This window comes from Neopsephotus bourkii, unplaced genomic scaffold (genome assembly GCF_033783945.1).
Source record: "Neopsephotus bourkii isolate Nb327-2 ecotype Australia unplaced genomic scaffold, CSIRO-AGI_Nbou_v1 NB_991, whole genome shotgun sequence".
NCBI classification, from domain to species: Eukaryota; Metazoa; Chordata; class Aves; order Psittaciformes; family Psittacidae; genus Neopsephotus; species Neopsephotus bourkii.
This window is the reverse complement of record NW_026901483.1, coordinates 615,450-638,108: the sequence shown is the minus strand read 5'-3', so window position 1 is coordinate 638,108 and position 22,659 is coordinate 615,450. Positions and strand designations below refer to the sequence as shown.

Below are 22,659 nucleotides of genomic sequence, written 5' to 3'. Positions count from 1 at the left end.
ATATATATATGCAGTATAAAATTCTGTTGTGTATTAAAAACAGTTCACTGGATGTCTGAGGGGCACTATCTTCATGCTACCTCATTTCAAATGGTTATCACAGCTGTTTTCTGTATTCCTGTATGTTAGCAATTTTTGTAATCCTTTCCAGTAGGTTGCTTCTAAAGATCAGAAGTGTTTTTTTCAGTCTAAAGTAGTCAAATGGAAATATTGCCATTTAAAATGAATTGTGCATTCTCTGTCCAGAAACTGTATTGTACCACTTGAATTAATGGTGAAAAGTGGTTGCTGTGATTATTGTATAACTAAACAAAAGAAAAGAAGAGAGAAAGAAAATTGCAGCAGTTACTCAGAAGGATTGCTGGAATATTACAAGGAGCTGTAGCCACCTTTTACTTCACTGTAGCCCTTGCATAAAAACATTAAGGGATAATAAACTATCAGCATTTAAGTAAGGTTGACAGATGATGCACTTCTATTGGCACTCATATAGATGCAGCAGATCATGCAGCTTGAACTGCAAAGAACATCACCCAGTGGGGGTGGAGGGAAACAAACTCCCTGTAAAATGAAATGGGAATGGCAGAGTTTAACAGCTGCAGTGTTAGAAAAGACAAAGATTATATTTTTTTCAACTGAGAGAAATATTAGATTGGTCATTTACTGAAGATAGGAATCTGGTTGTTTTAACAGTAACATAATGTGGCTTACTTGCTCAAAATACTGCTAGGCACAAACTCTTGATTTCAGGTCAAGAAGAAGTAAACTGAGCGCTTTAAAACTGGAGAAGAGTCTGACAAGTAGCATTACATATTTGAAATATTTTTGATAACTTCAGTGGTTTGGGACTTCCTGGGAAGGTTTTACAGGTAATACCTATTCCCACTGTTTCATTTCGGGAGACATGTTTCTGTGATGCAGAGCTACCCTAGATGAAAAAAAAGGGGGGGAGGGGGGAACCAAAAAAAAACCAACAACCCCAAACAGAACAAAACCCAGCTATTTTTTCCAGTGACAAAGCAGCAAAATGAAGTATAGAGGGGTGTGTGTGTGTGTGTGTGTGTGTGCACATACATTAGTACAGACACACGCATCCTAACTATTCCATGATTCTATAATCTCAAGTAAAAATACTTTTTTAGTATTCTGTTGTGCAGCAGCTGTTGCTACTGGGTAAATTATTCCATTACTTTATTTGTTACAAGGACTTGCATTTTGAAAAAGTACATGCGTTTAGTAGTAACGTGCCAGTTTCAGTTAGGTTCTCTAGCATAGCTTTATCAGAGAAACAAAGGCAGATTTGAGGTTCCCCTTGCTACGTCACTAGTTTTCACTCGTGGTTTTTGGTCTTCCGTGTGTTCACCACCACCCAAGGTGGGCTGTAGTTCACGCAGGTCTACATGTCAAACGCTGCTCTTTGCAGCACCCTGCTACCTCCCCACCTTTCCCCTGCCGACATTCCCACCTGAATGGCTGTCCCTGTGGCACATGATATAGTGGGATGGTACCTTTTCACTTCTGACATGGAAGATGCATGAAGCGAGATAAAGATTTTATTTTTTTTTTCTGGATCTTAGCAAGATAGCTTCTGTCCTAGGGCACTTGCAGTAATTCTTTTTATTAAGTAACAGAATGTTGCTGTTGTTGAAATTGTATAGAAATGTGTTAGTGTTGAAACGCATTAACAGTCTGAATATCCAAATAAATGCTGAGGAAGCACCTGGAAGGTATATCTCTTTTCAAACCTAATTTGGGCACAAAGCTTGCAATGCTGAACTTTTGTAAGAATGGCTTAGACTAACCTATTCCATCTCTATTTTTAAAATAATTAAAAAATAGGTTAAATCATTTGATTTTGTTATTATTCAGTAACTTGCTTTGAGGATATCTCATTTCTAATAGATATACAGAGTGAATATCTGTGATTTTTGTTAGAGTTAAAAAAGTATGGAGTCAACCTTCAGGGATGGAAGAAGATGATTGCTGATAATAACCTTGTCTAGTTCCCTGTCAACACTCAAGTATTTCATCAGAAGGTTCTAGGATTTTGTTAACTTTAAATACTCAATAGATCATTTTCCCTCATAGACTTCAGAGGAAGAATTCCAAGCTACAGAAAATCTAACATACCTATTTTGTCTTATATAATTGAACATATGAACTAGGGGCTGTAAATATTTCCCACCTTGAAAATACTTTAAAACCCTTCTACTTTGTTATTCCACTTTTTATTCATTGTTAGCATGAACCATGTGAGAACAATCCCAGTGGTGGTTCGTGTTCAAATTTTACATCCTGAAAATCATTATAAATGCTCCTCTGAGATTAGTATGTGGAACAGCCTCACCTTTAGGGATGCTTATTTATGTTTGTGTACATGTGTCATATATAGACAAAATCAAGTAAAAACTTTGAATCAGAATTTGAATCTTTCTGCAGCCATTGCCTTTCTCATGGAAGTGAATGCGCACTGTAAGTCTGATTCTGAAACTTCCATTGTTGTAACTAAATTTTTGTAGGTAATTCCGTGGAAGGAGGAAGCGGAGCTGATTAAAACTTCGTAGATCTTGGGTGTTAAGAAATCTTGAACTAAATATTGTTGGAGTGGACACTTCTGTAGTTGCACAGTATCTTGCCCTGATGAAAAGGCCAAGGTTTTTAGTGCTTGTTCATATTACCTTTTTGCTGCAATACGCTGTATGGTTAAGCTTTAGTACAATCTTCACTTTGAGAAAATGGATGGGTTTTGTTACTGTTCCTATTCTGCCACCAAGTAATAGGAGAGTGCAAAGGTGCCCTCCAGTTATTAGACCATTCTGTTGCTTTCTGATAGATACTCTGAGTAATGATGGTAGTTCTGAAAGCTCATTTTATCTCTACTTACATCTCACCTTGATCCACCTAGGCAGCAGTTATTTAATTCAAGAGCCAATTTTACTTTAATACTGGGAAAAACTTAAGGGATTATTTGTGCCCTTTACCTAATAGGGAGCTGGCTGGGCTGGGTGTTGACTGAACATCGCTGTTGCTCCAGTCTCACCCAATCCATCAGTTGCTTCCCAATTGCTAATAGTCTGAAATGAAGAACTATAAATTACTTTTGTTTCTTTCGCCATTTCCTAGTGTTGAATCAGGAGTGATTTATGAACTGCAGCGTATAATTCTATGGAGCAAATACCCATAGAAAAGTCCTTCTGTTATTGGGTTTTTTGACACAGGCTAAGCCAGTGGCAATGCTGCTATAGTCTGAGTGTCCTGCTAATGCAAAACTGGGTGAATCAAGGTAACAGTGGTATTGCTCCTTTTCTGTTATTATTTCTGCATTCATTTTTGTAAGTAACAAGAGGAAGGATCAAGAGTGGTTAAAAAAAACAAAGGCCTTTGATTTGGTAAAATTGCGACATAGGATATGCTATCAAAGGATATGAAAATCTAGTTTTGAATGAAGACAATAAAATTCACCTTTCTCTTCAACTTAAAAAAATAAACAAAGTAAACAAAGACAGCAGTTGGAATAAGCAGAACAAAGTAGAAAGAATCGCAGTACCAGATAAAAAAATCTAAAGTCTTATTAAAAACAAAAGCTGTCATTTAATCACTGTTGCCATCTTTTTACCAAATATTCTAGTAGTTTGGCTTATACCACCATCTACTGGACACCAGGTGGAAGTGTTCGGCTCATTCTGCATATTCACGACTAAAACATAAAAGATCTTTTAAGAAATGCTGCGGTGTCCATAAGGCTTTTCATATACATCTCTGATTCTGACCTGACAGTAGATACAGGAATAGATTTTTAAAATCTCATTTACAGTGGCGTAAAAGAGAAAACTGGATATCATGGTAAAAGTTTTTCCTCATTCAGGCAGATGCTTTTGGAAACTTCAGCCACTCATATTTCCATGTGCACTTTGGAAGCTGGTAATCATCACCCATCCCTAGAAACTTTGATGGAACCATTAAAAGTTTTAGTGTGTATTGCAGGTTCACTGTCGCACTTGCTCAGTTGATAATTCATAGAAATATTATTCCTTAGCATTCACTTCCTGTATGTGCCACATCTAAAGAATGGTCTTCTAGTGTTAACAACCTATTTTACCCTTCTGTGTTTCCAATAAGCTGAAATAGAGACATGCCAATATGTATAAATTAAAATACCAAGCCTTTAGACAAATTTCCACAGAATTTACAGTCAGTTACTATGAATTTGTGGGTTTGGCAACCATTTTCACTCAGTGCACATGAGAAATTGAATGACGCAGTACTGAGTTCTGTATGACTAGGAAGGGAATTAGGTAATTCTGCTGGTGTATGGATGTATTTCTTGTGAGCTCTGAAGCTTATGTAAGCATATTCCTACCCTCCAAGCAAATATAAGTCCCTGTGATGTGATGTCACTTCATCCTTTGGACTGGTAACATAGAGAGACTTCCCAGTTCTGGCTGTTACTGCCTGTCCTTTTCCTCCCCCTTTCCAAGACAGACCTTCTATTCCTGAAGGAGAAGCACAATGAAACCAGTAATCAGCCTTCTGGAAAATGTCTACCAGCAAAGCAGTCACTTTAAAATGTTGGGCAGAATAAGGTAGGAATTGTGGCAATAATTTCTCTGTAAATACAGCCTTTCTGCTGTACCTTTTCATGGCTTCAGCATGATCAGGGGATACTTTTACCCCAGGCAGCAGACCTGGGTGTTAGTTCTGTCTGTATGCAGCCTGGGACATTTGTCATCTAGGCTCTGATATTGCTGAAGACTCAGAGTTTGAGCACTATGCCTCCTTTTGCATGGGAGGATGCAAGCCATATTACAGTGCTCATCTGAGTTCAAGAGTGAATTAAATTGTCACCGTAGATAGAACCACTGTGACTTCAGAAGATCCCCTTGAATTTAAGTCAGTAATTCATTAAAGGAAATGGAAGCCTTTATTATGGACTTTAATTTCCATGTTGCTAAACCCACAAATGAGTATGTGAGGTTTCATTCACTACTGTGCATGAGTAGCTCATTCACCCCCCTCAGCTCCATCCCCTGGCCTGTGCCTTGGAAGTTTATAAAGTGATGGCAACACACGAGCCTGTTATCACTGTGGTGGATTCCCCATAATAGTTTCTATAGTGATAACTTCAGGGCTCCATGGTAATGGACACAGCCAATTAATTTCCTGACAATCTTCTTCCTTGCATAGCTTTACTAATGCCAAAACTAAATGTCAAATAGGAAAATCTTGTAGTTTGTCCCTCTAGCCTAGTACCCGTAGATAAGCATAATATCTAAGCCAAACATTCCATCTCTGAAGATTTCACATATGACTAATTACAGTTTGGAAGCATATATGCTTTTAATTAAGCTCTATTTTTTAACAGACAGGAAATACTAAGGACTACAGTGGTGAGTACCCTTAGGATATCAGGCTGTGAATTGGACTCTAGAAGTTGATCTGATAAGAGAGGAGGGAGTACTTCCTCCATGCTTTACTTGGAGAATGTAATCTGGTGTCAGGTGTTGAAAGGACTAGAGGGTACTCCTGCAGTCACATGCCTCCCTAGGAATTTGTCCTGTGGTGGATCATGAAGATTTGGCATGATAATGTCCTATCCAGTAGCAATTTTGACATTTTGCAGTGGGAAATCAAACCAGCTGGATACTGTGCCAGGTTTGTAGTTAAATTGTTATTCCGTGTGATAACTGCTATTGCTTCCTATTTGTCATTGCACTGGGCTTGTACATGCATCACTCTGACAGGTGCTCTTTATGGCAGTGTTTCTGGAACTAGGTCAAGGAGGTTGATGGGTAATTTGTGCTTGGGAGACCAGAAAGCATGGTAATGGGAAAGGAGGTGATTTTGAGTGGTTCTGTCCAACAGTTCATTGATCTGCTGGTGTAGATTACGATACAGCATTTTTACAGGCACAAAGCTTCCAGCCCTGCATACAGCATTGTTTTGTGAAATGAAAAAAAAACAAAAAGAACTGTTCACTGATTCATAACTTGAATGTTGTGAGTTTTTTTTTTTATTTCCTTCTAAATAAAATGAAATACATAATAAAGAAAGTTGTGGGGTTTTTAATCTCTAGGTTGAGTGCAAGGATTTCTTTTAAAAAAGTCATCAAGATATACTGAAAAAAAAAAACCCTCTTGTTTCACTACTATAATTTTAAGCATCCATTATGGCTACAATAAAAATAGAGATATCACAGAGTACATGGAAATTGAGTTAATGACCCTTAACATGAAACTACATTGTAAAGTTGGTCAGGATGTGTGGGTGATTTGCATATAAGTGACAGTCAATAGGAAGATAATTGTTCACTAGTAATTTCGGAATTACATTAGTAGTATTCACACATTTTAAGTTTTAAGTGTGCAGTTGATTAAGTAGGATCAGTCTGCAAAGCCCTTCTGTTTAAAAGGATCAAGTTTGAAGAATTAAGCCTTTCATCAAATGATTAGTTGGATCATTTATAATGGCAGCAAAGTTGATTGACATTTGCAGTTCCAAGCAGTGAAAGGTATGAGAGGTTTAAAAGCTGATAAATACTCTTCAGACATTGCCTTCCTATAAAACCGGCCAGTGGCCAGCTATGCTGGCTTTCTTTCCATAATACCTACCTTTACCTTAATCCCAATGAAGCCTTGTGTAAATATATATGGCTCTCCTCAAACTTCAGTAATTGAGCTTTAGCCCTTACAGAAGAGAGTAAGGGCATCCTGCAATTTAATGATATGGACCTAAAAGAAGCAATCATTTACATCCTCTGCAGAAGCATCAGCTGATTGTGCTTGTCCATGGGAAAGTCAATGAAACAGAAATTCACTGGCCTGCCACTTCTCACAGGAGTGGGCATCAATGCAGGCAGTGAGTTTTAGTGCCTGCAAAAAACCCTCCTCTCCTTTCCTATTTCCCTTTTCAGACCATAGTATAAGCTGTGAACTGAAAATGTTACAGGTCAGAAGATGGTCTTACCATGTGGACCAGTATCTTGTACTGAGTGTGATTAAAATTCAGAATGATTCTTGAAGATAAAAGTAGCAAATACTAATGTTTTGGTGTCCACAGCTGGTGCTTTTTTTTTTTCTTCTTTCATTGGCTGTTTCTGACTTGAAGTGACTTACCAAGCAAGTTAGGCAAACAGCCTTGAAATTTTGATAATGAAGTTCTGAGTACATGAAGAATATCATCAAAACTGTGCTACAAATATAAACATTCCATGAAGACTTTGTTTTGTCTGCATTTTTCCTCCTGGGGAAACTCTTAGACAGAAGAAAAGCACAGAATCCTCAGAGAGGCTCTCAGCATGTAGGAACAGATTGCTTAGCAGAGCAGAAACAGTATTTGTTCACTTGTTGTCATGTGTCATCCCTCTTTTGGGAGCCTCAGAGTTCAGGCGTGTTCCCTAGCTCCATTGCAACATGCCAAGAGGTGGCAGGGCGTTTGCTTAAAATGCTTTTTCCTCTTTGGAGCCCTTTGATACATGTTTCCCAAATGACCTTTGCAAGTCTTCTGAAGGCATGTATTGTTTTAAGCGGTATGTGAGGTTTTAGAGTCTAAAGCCCAGAAGCCTTTTAGGCAGTCCTTTAGCCAGCTTTTAAGGGTACCCTTCTCTGTAAGAAGTGAGTGCCTTGCTGCACTGCCGGAATAATTCATGCTCACCTTTATCACGTGACAAATTTTAAGATTGAAAGTATAGATTTATGTAAAACAAGGGTCTACAGTAATGAAACAACTTTAGAGAAAATAAAATGCATTAACGGGCTAGACTTAAAGACTCTCTGTGGCTGCTTTCACATCTCAGAGTTTATTTGCACTCACTGCAGGTTAAACTTAAATCTCAGATTTCTGGTGTTCAAAGTAGCTGCTGCTTTGACAGAGAATCAGAGAAGGGTTTATGGAGCAAAAGTAATGAGCCCTCTTTTAAGCTGCCTGACCTGGAATGCACCAGTCTCTCTTACTTCCCAGCTACAGAAGCTTCCTCCCTCTTTCCTCCAGATCAGACTCAGGAAGGAGTCATGTCCTTCTGTCTTCTAGCAGGTCTTTGATTCCCATATCCACTGCAAGGCTTGCTTGACCTACCCAGATTCTAGGAAGGTGGGTTTGGTTTGTTTGGGTTTTTTTTTTTAATCTTCTTGCTGACAAGTTTTCAGAAATACGTTGATAGAACTGTTGTACCAAATCCCTCTCAGTAGCATACAAAGAAGACATTGCAAATGTTGCAATTGTTATTTTGAGACATATCCTTTCTTTCCTCTACATGTTTTAAATTATTGGATACCTTGAGAGGACCCTTGCATACCATGCTAACAAGGCTGTCATGAACATGGAAGTGCAAATGTAGATGGTTTGAGTGGTCACTAAAACTGAATCTCATTTTGTTTTGGTTAAAAAACTTGTTTTTTTTTAAGACCTAATAAAAGTAACTTGATAATTATCTCATCCTCTGTCTTGGGAAAAGATAAACTAATTCATACCTTGATTGGGGGTTTCTGTGGGATTTTGTTTGTGTGGGGATTGGTTGTTTGTTTGTTTTGTTTTTATTTGCTTAATGAAACCTTAATTTTTTTTATGAAAGAGAAATAAGAAACTTATAAATGCTAAGAATATCCTGGTCTACCAATTTATGCTGTTTAAACACTTGGAATTAGACTTTTGTTATTTAAAGTACTGTAATAAGCTATCTGTGACAGAAGTAGCCTATCCTTTTAAATGTAAAGGAGAACCAAAACAAATTACCCAGGATAAGTATTTATTTTACCTGATGAGACCTTGGTTTTATTAAGCGTGTCTAAAAGTACAGAGAGTATTGAGCACATGCAAATGAACCGCAGGTACTGAGTGTATGTTAGACACTTAACTGCCTTGAAAAGGTAACACAAAATAGTTTGCATCCTTGTACATAGGCAATGTGCTACTTTAATAATCTGTTAATTTCCAGAACTGTACTTACAGCAAAATGTATATGGCAGAAACCTATGTCATCTCAATGATATATATCTTGCTGCCAGAAGAACTAGGCAGTCACATCCTTCCCCAGATACCTGAAGCGAAGTTCGGAAGGGGTTTACAAAATGAGCTAGTTCTATTACTTTTAAAATATATTATTCAAATTGGAATGGATTTTTTTATATTCAACATTTTAAAATTTACATTGTTCTAGTGATAGCATGGCCTTGAAAGTATTTTATACTTTGTCATATAAACTGCATGAGTAAATAGATCGTTAAATAAAGCTTTATAAGGTATAGTCTAGCATAAGATAATACAGGTGCAAAACTGACTGGTGCTGTTACCTAGTCTGTTTTTCACCATCAAAATAAGACATAGAATAACAGAATCTGGCTCATACCCCTTCTGTTCATTGTGTTTCATAATTAATGATGTGTACAACAGATTAAAAAATATGAAATATAGTATCTCATACATATGTGCTATTTCTCCCAGAAATCTGTTTTTCTCCAATCTGCTTTGGAGAGGGCACACCAGCCTAGACACCCTTGACATGGACTTAGGTTGGACCCAGTTCAGCTGTTCCTATATGCCAAATGTGTGAAGTGCACAGCACTGCACTGCAATAGAATCAGTCGGCAAAAGACAGATAGTTGGGGAGCAGTTGGCCAAATAGTATCTCACACACACAAGATTGATGTAGAGATTATTTTGTGTCACAAAACATGAGCCTCAAATTTCTCTGTACTGCAGAAAGTCATATTTTGTAACTGGACTTATAACAGGCCTGCAAGGTTTAGCATTTCTGAACCAGATTATGCAGCCACCTATCTTTCAAGAAAGGTGTCTAACAATGGGAGAGAATCCAGGGGAGAGTACGAGTCATTAAATGCCAAGAACATATGATCTACGCTATAAAATTGATGTAATTTGGCAATTAAGATGGAGAAGCCTGAAAAGGAGATGCGACAGATTCAGACACCTTAATAACAGCTAATTACTCTGTAGCCATGGCCTACCCTTTACAATTCCCTATGAACCAGTATGCTCATCTGTTATGACCATTGCTTTATGAGCTCACTTTGATCTCTGAGGATTGTTGTTGGTTTTGTCCATGGGAGGTGTCTTTACATTTATGTAATTTATGTACATTTATGTATTTACATTTATATATTTACATTTATGTACATTTATGTCTCTATATGTGCTTCACTTTATGTGTCACTTCATAGATGAAGTGACAGTGCAGCAAAATCATGATTAATTTATATGTATTTTCACTTGAGATATTATAATCAAATAAAACTTTCAGGACTGTTGTAATGAGAAGTAATCAAATCTTTAATTTTCAATATTAATATAAACTTTTGCATTTAATCACCAGGAGTTCAAGATTCATGGTTAACCTACTAGCAGAATCACTGTTCCTCAAAAGAAGAGCTTCAGAAATCATAATGAAGGAATCAAAGGGCATACTCTGAATAAGGTAAGTGGAATAAATGAATGTCTCAAACTTCGGTGATCAGAAACCATTTTATTATATCTAAGAGATATAGTATAATGCATGTCAGAACAGAACATAAATTCCTTTGACATAAAATTATACTGTTTAATGAAAACAAGCTACAGATGAATGGAAACTTCTACTGAATGCTCTGTCAACCCTTGCCATTCTGAGGAGAGTTGGCAACAATAAATATGGAGGAAAAATGATGGTCTTTCTACTCAATTTTACACATCATTTACTGTACTCATACTGATTTCCTTTTAAAAAATGGACATTTTCCAATGTCACATGCAGTGTTTTGGAGAAAAAGCTAGTCTGTAAGTTGTTGGAGCTGTTCAAAGTGAGCATTTTGGCCAATACTGGGCCCCCTAAATGAGTAGGCTATCTTCCCTAATACAGTTACATACTTTCTTAATGAGAATGTATATAATTTAGTATCAACAATACTACTTATTATAGGTCACATATGGAAACTGCCTGTTTCATAAAGTAACTCAATAGATTTAATTTTATTTGTTACATAAAGAAAGATTTACCAGTGAGAGAGCTTGTGCTCAGCATGGCTCATTTTGTGCAGAAAAATGAACCATAAAGGCAGAATAAGTGTGTTACACTGAAATTCCAGGTATTTTTTTAATACATAAGGTACATTTTTTGTGTGTCCCTTAAATATCATTTTAATAAACAAAATCTTGAGATGTTCTCATGCCCTGTTACAGCTACTACTATGGTAACTATCTGTGAGTTCTCAGAGTGCTTGAGATATACTCCTAAGTATAATTCTTCGTATTTATAGTATTGCTGATTGACTATTATTATGTGGGAAGGAAAGACAAAGATCTAACTTTACCACGTCTGCATTTTTTTTCAAAGCCATAAAAATTGCATGCGCAATGAGTATATGCTCTTTTTCACATAGACTGGGTGGGGTAAGGGCTCAAAAACAACATTACAAAGCCTTTAAATATGTTTAGTTACTTCTAAACCCAGTCATTTTTTAATATTTCAATATTAAATCACAGAATCACAAAATATTTCAATATTGGAAATATCTTAATTTTAAACTGTTTTTGTTTCTTAAGGCCAAAATGTTGGGGGGGGAGGGGGGAAGTGTTTTGGGAAGTCCATTTTAATCTGGATTCCTACTGATCACATTTATTATGTGCTTGAGCATGGGTTATTTTATAGAACTGCTTGAAGCTTTTATGAAATGTTGATGTTTGTACTTCAGCTTGCTCAATTTAATTTTATTCTCTCAACAGTTCCAGTAATGTCAACTTTATATGCATGTCAGTGCATCCTTTATGAAATTGTTGAGCAGTCTTGTGATTCTGAACTCGAGATAAATCCTCTGCCATGTGTGTCTTTGTGTAGAGATGTGTGGGTCAATAATTAATGAAAACAAAATAAAACTACTACTGACAGGTGGGCTTTGAAAAGCAATCTTTGTGATAAATATAAACTTCAGTAGCTACCTCACCATTGATTCATAGAGTCTTTGTTAGCATCAAAAAATATTTGCTTGAGGCCCTAGAGAATTTTTTTACACCTTGGCATTGTCAGGTTGGAAAATATATTTACATACAACATTTATTTGAAGCTTGAGAAAGCTGAGAAAGATAAAACATTCCTTTGGATGTAGTTTGCTTTCTGGTTTTTGATTTGATTTTCATTTCTTTGGTACACTGTTGGGGAGCAGGGGGAAGAAATTTAAGGGTTTCTTTTATAGTTACTTATTTCTGCACAATGTTCTCCTTTTAAAATGACAGTGCAGCAATGATTTAGCCTTACAAAAAATACTTTAGAGGAAAAAAATAGAGTTCTGAACTGCCTTACCATTTAATGACTGGAATCATTAATGTTAGATGTTAATTTGTTAATGTTAGTCATTAATAATAGATGTAAATCTATCAAATTGTAGCATTGGAATCACTACAACAACCTTTGGATATTTTAAAAGCAGAACTGACTTTAGGTCCTCTCATTCTCTCATCTGTCCAGATCATCTAATAACCAACATTATCTGCTACAGATACAGATCTACTCTGGAGGTTGTATCTTACCCACTGTAACATTCAGTTATTTTACCACTCAGCATTTATTAAATTTTCTCAATTCTCTTTTTTCTCTTCTTTCTCCTGTATGGTTTTGCAAGTACCTTTGGCAGCTGAAAAACATAATTTTTCTTGCTTCTAAAAGTTTAAGCTTGTTGCTTTTTTTTTTCATTTGTTTACATGAATATTTGCAAAATAATGAATGAATGACAGATTTTAATTCACAGATTAGATTTATACATCATATTTACAGCACAAAGCTCTTGGGTAGAAAATATTGCATGTTACCCATGTGGTTTTGTTCATCAATCTGTATGCATAATGCCTGTCTGTATCAGGATTTTTGGTTCATTTATATTCCTGATAAATGAATGGGGTAACTGACTCATAGTTTTGCCTTTCACAGTAATTTCTACACTGAAATTTAAAGCAGCTTATTTGGTTTTGTTAAAGTAGAATTCTCAATGTGCAGTTCAGCAGAGGACAGAAACAGATTTCAAAGCATGGTCATTTCTGTGACTTTACAAAAATCTACCATGAACTAGGAAAGCATTAGGCAAGCACTCAGATTTTGACTGCATTGTAATTTATGCCAATAGAAGGTCTGCATTAGCATCAGTGAGCTATGGCTAAGTGCTAAGGTCGGTTGTGCATTTTATACTTCAGCTGCAGAGGAAGAATTTTATTGCTTTTCATAGTCATGGTGCAGTGAAAAAGGTGCTTTATGATGCCACAGACAATTAATAGAGGTGCATTGCCTAGAAACTAAAAAGGTCACACGTGGAACATAATTGACACCTCATAACCCCTATTAATGATTACAGAAATGCAAATTAGTACTTTTCAGTTTCCAATGAGTAGCATAACTCTTCTCCAGCTTTGAATTATGTTTCCATTTGCTTACAATCTTTACTCTTTAAAATGTTTCATTTACCTTTTTTGTAAAAAATAACCTCAGTCTACATTTAAAATTATGCATTATATAAATTATACTATTCATAAAAAAGTCTATTAAGCTGCAATTATATTTCTATGTAATAGACATAGAGTAAGAGAGAACTGATACAAATATAGGAGTAACACACTTAATGGTTCAGTAACCTGCCTTTAAGGCTACATCTGTTGATATTTTTTCTGTCCTGTGGGACTTCAGAACAATGTTTGCCCTTCCTTGTGAAGACAGACTTGAAAATCTAGCAGCATTTCAGGTACTGAATTATAAATTATAGGTTTGTTTAAAAGCTGTGGTGATTTTATTGTTGTCTACAAAAAGGGCAATCCTAACACAGAAGGATGGGGGACATTAACCAAGAGTTAGCTACTAAACTTGCTCCAATCTTTTTGTCCAGTTATGGGTGGCCACTTATAAGGTTAGTACATCAGAGATCAGATCCTGTTGATTTCACTATAACTAATACTACAGCTTATTGGTACTTTCTGGTGCTTGTACTAAGCCTTGAATCACAGCAGGACATGATATTTCACTGCTGAACTCTGAGAGTTCCTCTCCTTGTAGGCTGTACATTTTTAACACCAACCAAGACCAAAGAAACATTTTGGAGAGTGTGAAAATTCTTTCAAGTAGGAATTTTTTTTTTGTCATTTTTTTAAATTTCCTTTAATACCTTGATGTAGTTCCACCTGAAAATTAGATCATTTGCTGTTTTTCTGAAGTGAGGAATCTGAAGGAGTAAGATTAGAGCACTTTGCTTTTACACTTGAGCCAAGAGCTATGCTTCCAGGGAAGTAGGTTGGTCTTTAAAGTCCAGAACATTTCCTATACCTTTCAAGTATGCACAGAGACAGTAAGTTTTGTACCAAGGAGGAACAAAAAAAAAGCAAGGGCAAGTTTCTGAAAACAAAATAGTGCAATAATGGAAATTCATTGAAATTGAACTTCACATCATAGACTCTCAAAGGAGACCTAACTTTGAAATTAAATCAGGTTGCTCATGGACATGGCCATACAACTGAGAAATTTTTTCATACAGGTTTCAGAGAGAATGGGTGAGCACTGGAGCAGGTTGCCTACAGTGGCTGTGTCATCTCTATCATTGCAGGTATTCAAAACCTGACTGTACACAGCAACGTGCTCTAGGTGACCCTACTTTGAGGCAGCAAACTCTAAAGGTCTCTTTCGACTTCAGGGATTCTGTAGTTTCCACCCTACCCCCACTATTCTTGGACAGCCTGCATTAAGACACAAATATCACCTTTCTTAATGTTTGTTTCATTGATGAGTCAAACTTGTATCTGCCACTACTTGGTGCCAGCTAATAATTTAAGGTTTCAGTGTCTTTATCTTTCATAAAGAGTGCAGGTTTGGCTCCTTTTGTCCTGCATTCCCACTGATGTCATTAGATTGTAGCAGACCTAAATGTAGTCCCTAAGCACCTTCCTTATGAGCTTGTGGGCACTGCAGACATAGTAAAACAAATGTAAAGACCAGTGTGGCCTTTCTCAAACTTTCTTAATTTTTCCCAAGAGCCCCTGAGAACTGATCAGCCACATCCAGCTCTCCATCCTGATCTGTGCTATCAGTAATTAAAGGCTATGGAGTCCAGACTTCCCAACTTTATTCACAGAATTTAAAAAGACAAATGGTTTTCAAGTACTGCTTGTATCTGTATATTGAAGAGCACTTTACTCTTTCAGAGCACTGGTTTGCTGGTCTCGCATGTGGTATGTAATCTTTTTTCTGCAAAGAGGATCATTGCACCAAGTTTTCAGGTGTTGTGAACCGATATAGCTGTATACAGCCTGAATAAGGAGTAGTGCTGAGAAACTCCCTAATTGTGGCTGTAAGGATAATCATTAGCAGTTTCTGACCTTTTCAAGTTTTTACCTTGCAGAAGCATTTTAAAATGAAATCATTGATTTATTTGCCTTTCCCAGATGACTGGTATGTTGATTTATAAAGTCATTTGATGGCACAATTTTTTCTAAGGATGTCTAAAATACAGGGCTGTGCTAGAAACTATTTATTGTTTATAACTTAAAAATTGCAGTAAAATTAACACTTTAAAGCAGGTAGCCATCTTATAATAGTGTTTTAATCTTTCCTTTGTAGCAATCTATGTTATAGTGTAAATGTTGAAGATGAGTGATGCAGAACCCTAACCTCAATGATTGGTAAATAGTGCAGAACTAGTGTACCATGGCTCATTTCCCATTTGATTCATTGTGTTGTTTTTTTCCCTTTATTTAAAAGTCAAGAAAAAAATCTCCTTTCATCCCTTCCTTCTGTTTAAGACCATAAATACTGTTTGCTTGTACTGTACAATGTAAGAGTATGGTGGTGATGAAGACAACTAAGGAGTTTCCCTAAAAGAAGTGGAAGTTTTTGAAGACCTAAAGTGCCTACTTTCTTGTGGCACTAAACTTTACTCTTTTCTTTTTTTCAAAGCAAAAGGCTACTGATGTCCAGTGGCCATTCCAGCTCTTAACAGGTATAAAAATAAATAGTAGGCTTAGAATCATAGCCTGGTGTGATAGTAATACTTCTCCTAATAACAGGTAACTGAAATGTAATTTTGTTTAATAAACATGACAGAGATTTCATGATGGTTTGAATTGAGGCAGTTATATCATCATCATCCAGTTACTGGAAGTCAGTCCAAATAAATAAATATGTATTAGAAAGCACCGCTTTTTCTTTAAAATGTTACGTTTCAGTATCCTAATTAGCATTTAAAGCTTTAATATGAGATATCTTCCCAACCAAGTCCCTTTTCTTGTTAGCATTTTGAGTACATGGGCACCCCTTCCCTTCTCCAAATAGAAGTCCACTGTAAAATTCCCATATGGAGAGTACTATCCTTTTGTAAGAGCTGTATGCATCTCTTTTTTTCAAGAAATATAATTTCCTGCTGTTAAGTCTGTTACTATTGAGACACATAACAAGCTTTTAAACTTTAAACAAATATAAAAGTAATGGATATGCAGTAAGGGATATGGTGTATTTTTGTTTCTTTAAAATGCTGCTTCAGACCTACTTCAAATCTATATAATGCAAACCTCATTTCTCTTGTGTTTCAATGCAGTCTTTTCCTCCCTCTTCCTTAATGCTATCAGCCATACAGTCTGCTGTTTGTGGTATTCTTTTCAAGTGGAAATTAAATTACTGATACCATAATTCAATACCATATTTAAAAATTGATTTGCTTTGTAAAAATAGCTTAGTGTGCCATTACAGATATACTGGCTAGACTGTGTGACTTTCTGAGATATCGCCTGCGGGAGACTAAAAATAAAACTTGTCTGCACTGAATTACAAGACTGTTGTACATGCCATTAGACAGAGGTGAAATGCCAGGAGTTTCAAGCTGTAAGGAGCTGTAAAGATATAACGTTTATTGCAATACAAACTTTTCCTAAGACTGAAATGCAAGTAAGTCCCAAAGTCACTCATTCAGAAAGGTTACAGAGTATATTTAGTGTTCTCTTGCTTTTATTGAATAGTTTCAGTCACAGGGTTCAGTATCTCAGCTTGAATGATTTATTATTCTAGTATTGGTTAACAAAATACTAGAATTCCAAAGGCATGCCATAGAATCATAGAATAGTTAGGGTTGGAAAGGACCTTAAGATCATCAAGTTCCAACCCCCCTGCCATAGGCAGGGATACCTCACACTAAACCGTATCACCCAAGGCTCTGTCCAGCCTGGCATTGAACACTGCCAGGGATGGAGCATTCACAACTTCCCTGGGCAGCCCTTTCTAGTGCCTCATCACCCTTACAGTAAAAAATTTCCTCCTTATATCCAATCTGAACTTCCCCTGTTTAAGTTTTAACCCGTTACCCCTTGGCCTATCATTACAGTCCCTAATGAAGTGCCCCTCCCCAGCATCCCTATAGGCCCCCTTCAGGTACTTGGAAGGCTGCTATGAGGTCTCCACACAGGCTTCTCTTCTCCAGGCTGAACAGGCCCAACTTTCTCAGCCTGTCTTCATTATATCTCTCCATATTTCCTATAGGCTCCCTTCAGATACTGGAAAGCTGCTTTAAAGAAACAAACTTAAAAAAAAAAAAAAAAGGAAACTGAAATATAGCATCTAATGATTAGTTTCTCAAGATTCAAAAATATATTTGTATTTCTCTTCCATATCCATCTGGAAACTATGATACTATGTGTTTAGCTCAAAAGTGTTTTAAAATTCGATAGGAGGAAGTTATAGCAGAGAAATGTTGAGGATATAAAATTCTGGAGTAGTAAATAGAACAAGAAACAAAAATGTTCATGGTAAAGTGTAAAAAGTGCCATGTAATTGCTGTCATATACTATACCATGTATAGGTATGTATATACACATTATACATACCTATGCAGGTGCATTTCTTTCAGATCATTAATTTTGTTTTATTGATTCCTCCCTTTCTATTCAGCCTCATCTCACATACACATCATTGTTTTCAACAATATCATTACTGTGAGAGGTAGACTTTTTAGACACCATGGTGTGGTTTTTGAGAAATGGAGAATGTCTTTTAACACTGCTATTGGAAAAAGTGATTTTGTTGACTTAATTCCGTGTGTTTAGGAATAAAATCCAGCTAGGGGCAGGAAGGCTCATTGTGTTAGCATACGCTCGATTTCCCCTAGGAAAACTATAGGAAACACTGCCAAATACATGCAGTTTGGGGATGGGCTTGCTATATGGACATTTTAAAGAAAGTTGCTTCTCTTTAGTTTCAGTTCAGTTAGAAACTTCGTGTTGGTTGAGCAATGTTTGTTTCAGTTTATGGTTCAGAATCACCAATATGAAATCAGAAGCACCAATATGAAACTAGTAAGTAGCTCAAGATTTCCTAAGTTAAAGTGAAATTTCAGCAAGATTTTCATAGTGTAATAACAGAAATTACAAGTCTTAAACTAAAGAATTAGCCTGCACCTACAGAAGAATGACACATGACCTCAATCATAATGACCTGCATTCACAACTGCAGAAATAGGACAACCCTCCGCTATTCTTACCAGCTGATCTATACAGTAATAGATAACTATTTTACAGAAATAAAGATGGCACATTTTAATATGGGTTATAATTAATACCTACAGTCTACCCATATCTGAAGCCTGGAAACCTGAGCCACATATCTACTTATAGATGAGAGTGTTGGTATGTAATCAGTTCCAGTCGTAGTTTATCCATGTAGTGGGATAGGTTTTGAAAAACTGAGAACTGAACAGAATAAATAAAATCCTTATTTTACTACTGCAGTATCTAGAAATGGGGCTGGCGGTAGGCTGCAAAAGAAAAATAACAATGTCACCACATTAGAATGCATGTCTGCCAGGCACTTTATTTTAAAATTAAGTTCTTGTTTTCTGAAGTGCATCTATGCATTCCATAGGTCATGAAACTTAGAAAATAAAGCCTATTTACCAAAAGGGTAAGCATGTTATGGTGTATATAATGGAGATTTATTTCTCTGTGAACCACAGAGCCTGAACTTATTTTACTTAACAGCAGTGTATAATAGAAAAGCAAATGAACTTTTAACAGTGGAAAAAAGAAACTTTTAATACACCACACAGAAAATATGCTTCAATTTTCAGATCACTTTTAGATTCTTGCAATGACCCTTGAAGTCTTGATTTTAGCAATATGTAAGGTATTAAAAAAAAAAAAAAAAAGTGTTTTTAACTATTGCTCCTAAAAAGTTGTTTTCTATTTCCCTTTGGAGGGATTACATCTATCACATTGCACTGTTTCTCATTCATTGTGCTCAAGTGCAGTATTTGATGTATCTGATGTTGCGTGTCCAAAATGGGCACTTGGGAAATAACTGGGAAAGATTTTTGAATGCAGTGTTTTATTACAGACTGGTTTGGAAAGGCATTGGGTATTTTTTGCTTTGGTTTTTATTTGATTCTGATGTACTCAATAGTTTCCTCTGGAAGCCCACAACTCTAGCATCTGAAAAACAAGAAGTTAGTTGCAACATCAAATCAACAGCTTGTTACTTGTATTTATCAATCAGTATCCAAGCACAATTCTACAAAATCCTGTTTAGACTCTAACAAGTGTCTGTTCTCCAGTGAGAATTTGAGGATAAAATGTCTGACTCTCCAGCACATTGAGAAACAAATAGACAATAGTTTGAGTTGTAGCTAACTTTTTATCTTTCTTTAAAACATGTTCCATTGGTCGAGGTTGGATGTGAGATACTGTGGGGCCCATAACAAATTCTTCTCTTGTATGTCTGCCTACTTTTGCTAAGCTATTTTGCCAGCCATTTTGAGGTGATATGTGCATACATATACTATGTGAGAAAGAGAAGGGGGTTGCCTCAGTAGGTACTATGAGGGGAAAAAAGTGATCAGACTGAAGATATTTCCAAATTGTTTCCATGGGAAGACTTTGTTTTAAATAATAATAGAGTTGTATAAGTAAACCATGGGACTATAAAGCTTTCAAGATAGTGACAATTATTGAAGTTTCCCAAATTATTCCTGAAATAACTGTAGAGTTTTTTGTAGGAGAAAAAAAAAAAAAAAAAAGGCTTGACTAAATGAAGTGAATGTAAAGTGAATTCACAGAGGCTGGTATTTAAAATTGAAGAAAATTCTATTGAATTTTGGATTTTGCTGGCTTTAAACCAAGAATCAGTTAAGGCCCTTAAATCCTCTGTGACTGCATGAAATAAAAAACCTCTTGGTGATTAATCATGAATTTTAACTTCACTGCTATGTCTGCATGCCAGGTAATTGAAGTATGAATATATAGACAATGTTTATCCCTCAAATACTAAGTACAGAGTGAAGCACATTCCAAACACCACATTGCTTTCTGATCTGACAAAATTATTTAGTTGGCAGGATGAAAACAGGAAGCAAGGCTGTAACAAATACTCTTGAATACTCTTAGAGCTTCATTGCTTCTGCTTTGCTTCATAGTCCTCTTACTTCAGTGTAGGAAATCATCATCAGAGATTTTGTATTGTTTTTTGTTGTATTTAAAGGATGAAATGAAGTTTGAGAGGCTCCTTCAGAGATCTTCTAATCTATTTCCTCTAGTTTTCTTTTTCAGTTTTTTTTTCCTGCTCTTTAGTGTCTGTTTTGGCTCCTGACCTATTCTTGCCAATCTTTCTCTTTTTTGTAGAATATTGTTAATGAAGTGTGTACAATGTTGCTTGGGGAAAAAAGCCACAGTAATTTTTCTTTATTTTTAAAATGTGTTTGATTCCATCTAACAGCTGCAGGCCCCTTTTTTCACAAACGAATCTGATTACTTAGTGTGATTAAAATTATTTTTTCTTTATATGGCAAAACCAGTTTTTCCCAACTGTGAATCTGACAAGCACATGTTTTTGAGTACCAGTTTAATACTTAAAGTTGTAAAGGCACAATCATCACAAGACTTTTTATTTACTATTGTTCAATACCAACAGTGTACAGTGAAAGAAACTAATGAGGTCTTTGATAATCAATTCTTATCAGAAATGTCTTGGGCAGAGCGTAGTTTTTCAATTATCATCAGTTGTTCAGTAGCTGTACACACAGGCGCTTTTTTCATCTAGAAGTGCTGATTTTATCTTTATTTTAAGAAAGATTAACTTACATTTGAATGCTTGAAATTAAAACCGTTCCTACTTGGACTGCTTTCTTGAGAACTGGCATTATTTTATCTCGCATGATTCTACATGTAAGCGCTGTCATATAACTACTGAGCTCCATCTTTAGAAGGAAAAACTCAAAGGTAGGAAAACCAGGAAACTGGCATGTAGAGGTTTGGGGAATTTGAGACCAGGATATTTATTATTAAGGAGTGTGTGAGAACAGAATAGCAGGTAATGGTAGAAGAGCTTAGCTGTTCTCTAGGGAAATGATGCTTCCAAATTTTGGAAGAAATGGGAAGAAAGCTCCTGGCTGATGATAAGAGGGAGGAGGGGACAGGGAGGGAGGGAGGGAAAGACAGACACTGAGACTGCAGATGTAAACAGTTGCATCCAAATACTAGCACAGTTGTAATTATTGAGGCAATGTTGAGGGGGGAAGAGGGGGACTGGCAGTAGTGTCCTAAAAAAGCAAAAGCAAACTTTGACATATAATACTGCTGGTTCATATCAGATTATTAATACATTTTAATTTACCTAGGAAGGGTGTAGACAAAAATTTCTGAGCTCAAACTTACCTTGAATTGACAGAACAAGTCAGTAATAGTTACCGTTTGGTTAAGTATGGCAAAGAAAAGGGTAGTTTTCAAGTAATGTTATACTTCACTTTGCTAATTTTTTTAATATATATTTAGAGCTGTCTTATAAATTGTACAAAGCTGATTAGAAACTGGTCTCTCTTTCGAGAGAAAATGTTCATAATATGAATTATGAAGAAATAATTCATAAGTGATTTTTTTAATGTTGTAGCTTAGAATTTCCTTCTGAATTCAATAAGGAATATCACAGAATTGTGTATTAATACTAGGTGATAGGGAGAAATAATTTGCATGTATAAAAGCAGGTTGCAGCCCAGCAGATTTTCAGAGAGGTGAGATGAGACTTGGAGAATCCTAGGAAAGTTGCATCCAATATCCGGGAGCAGTCTTTGTGTTCACTGCTTGCAGAAGATGGATGATGCCCTGCTTTTACACCTTATAGATAGAAATGTTAGGATTATGTGGAGTTTCCTTATCTTTCTTGCAAAGCACATTGTATTCACCTCTGTGCCATTTATGACTCTCCTAATATAGAAAACTGGGAAATAAAAAAAAACAAAACAACACACCACCTGTTATATTTATGGTCTTAACATTTATGATTGGTCTTGCTTAGAAAATATGTCCCTTCTCTGAAAGGCAGAGATGTAGAGTTTATACCCCGCCCCAGGGGGCTGCATCTCAGATGTGTCTGAGTTAATTCAGGGAAAGGTGTGTGGGCTAGCTGGCTACTTGATGTGAGCTGATCAGCCAACTGGAAAATACAGACTTCATCAATCTGTGCATGTGACACTGGTTTTCATGTTGAGCCTTTGCAACTGAAGAAATGGTTTTCATGATTTGTGCTCAGCAAAACTAAAGCCAAGTAACTCTTTCAATGTGCCAAAACCACAGGACAGGCACAGTGAGAGTGATACCAACTGTTGCATTGGACATATTTACAAAAAGTTGCTTTGCTGTAACTTTGATGCCAAAATTGCTCTGAAGAGGTCAGCAGCA

General features: G+C 36.3%; 1 long non-coding RNA gene across 1 annotated transcript; it reads left to right on the top strand.

Annotated features, from left to right (window-relative positions):
- Positions 1–769: 769 nt before the first annotated feature.
- LOC133215621 (uncharacterized) lies at positions 770–12,176 on the top strand. Its single transcript, XR_009726431.1, has 3 exons — positions 770–869; positions 10,325–10,426; positions 11,710–12,176. It is a non-coding gene; the product is annotated as an uncharacterized LOC133215621 (long non-coding RNA).
- The last annotated feature ends 10,483 nt before the right edge of the window (positions 12,177–22,659 follow it).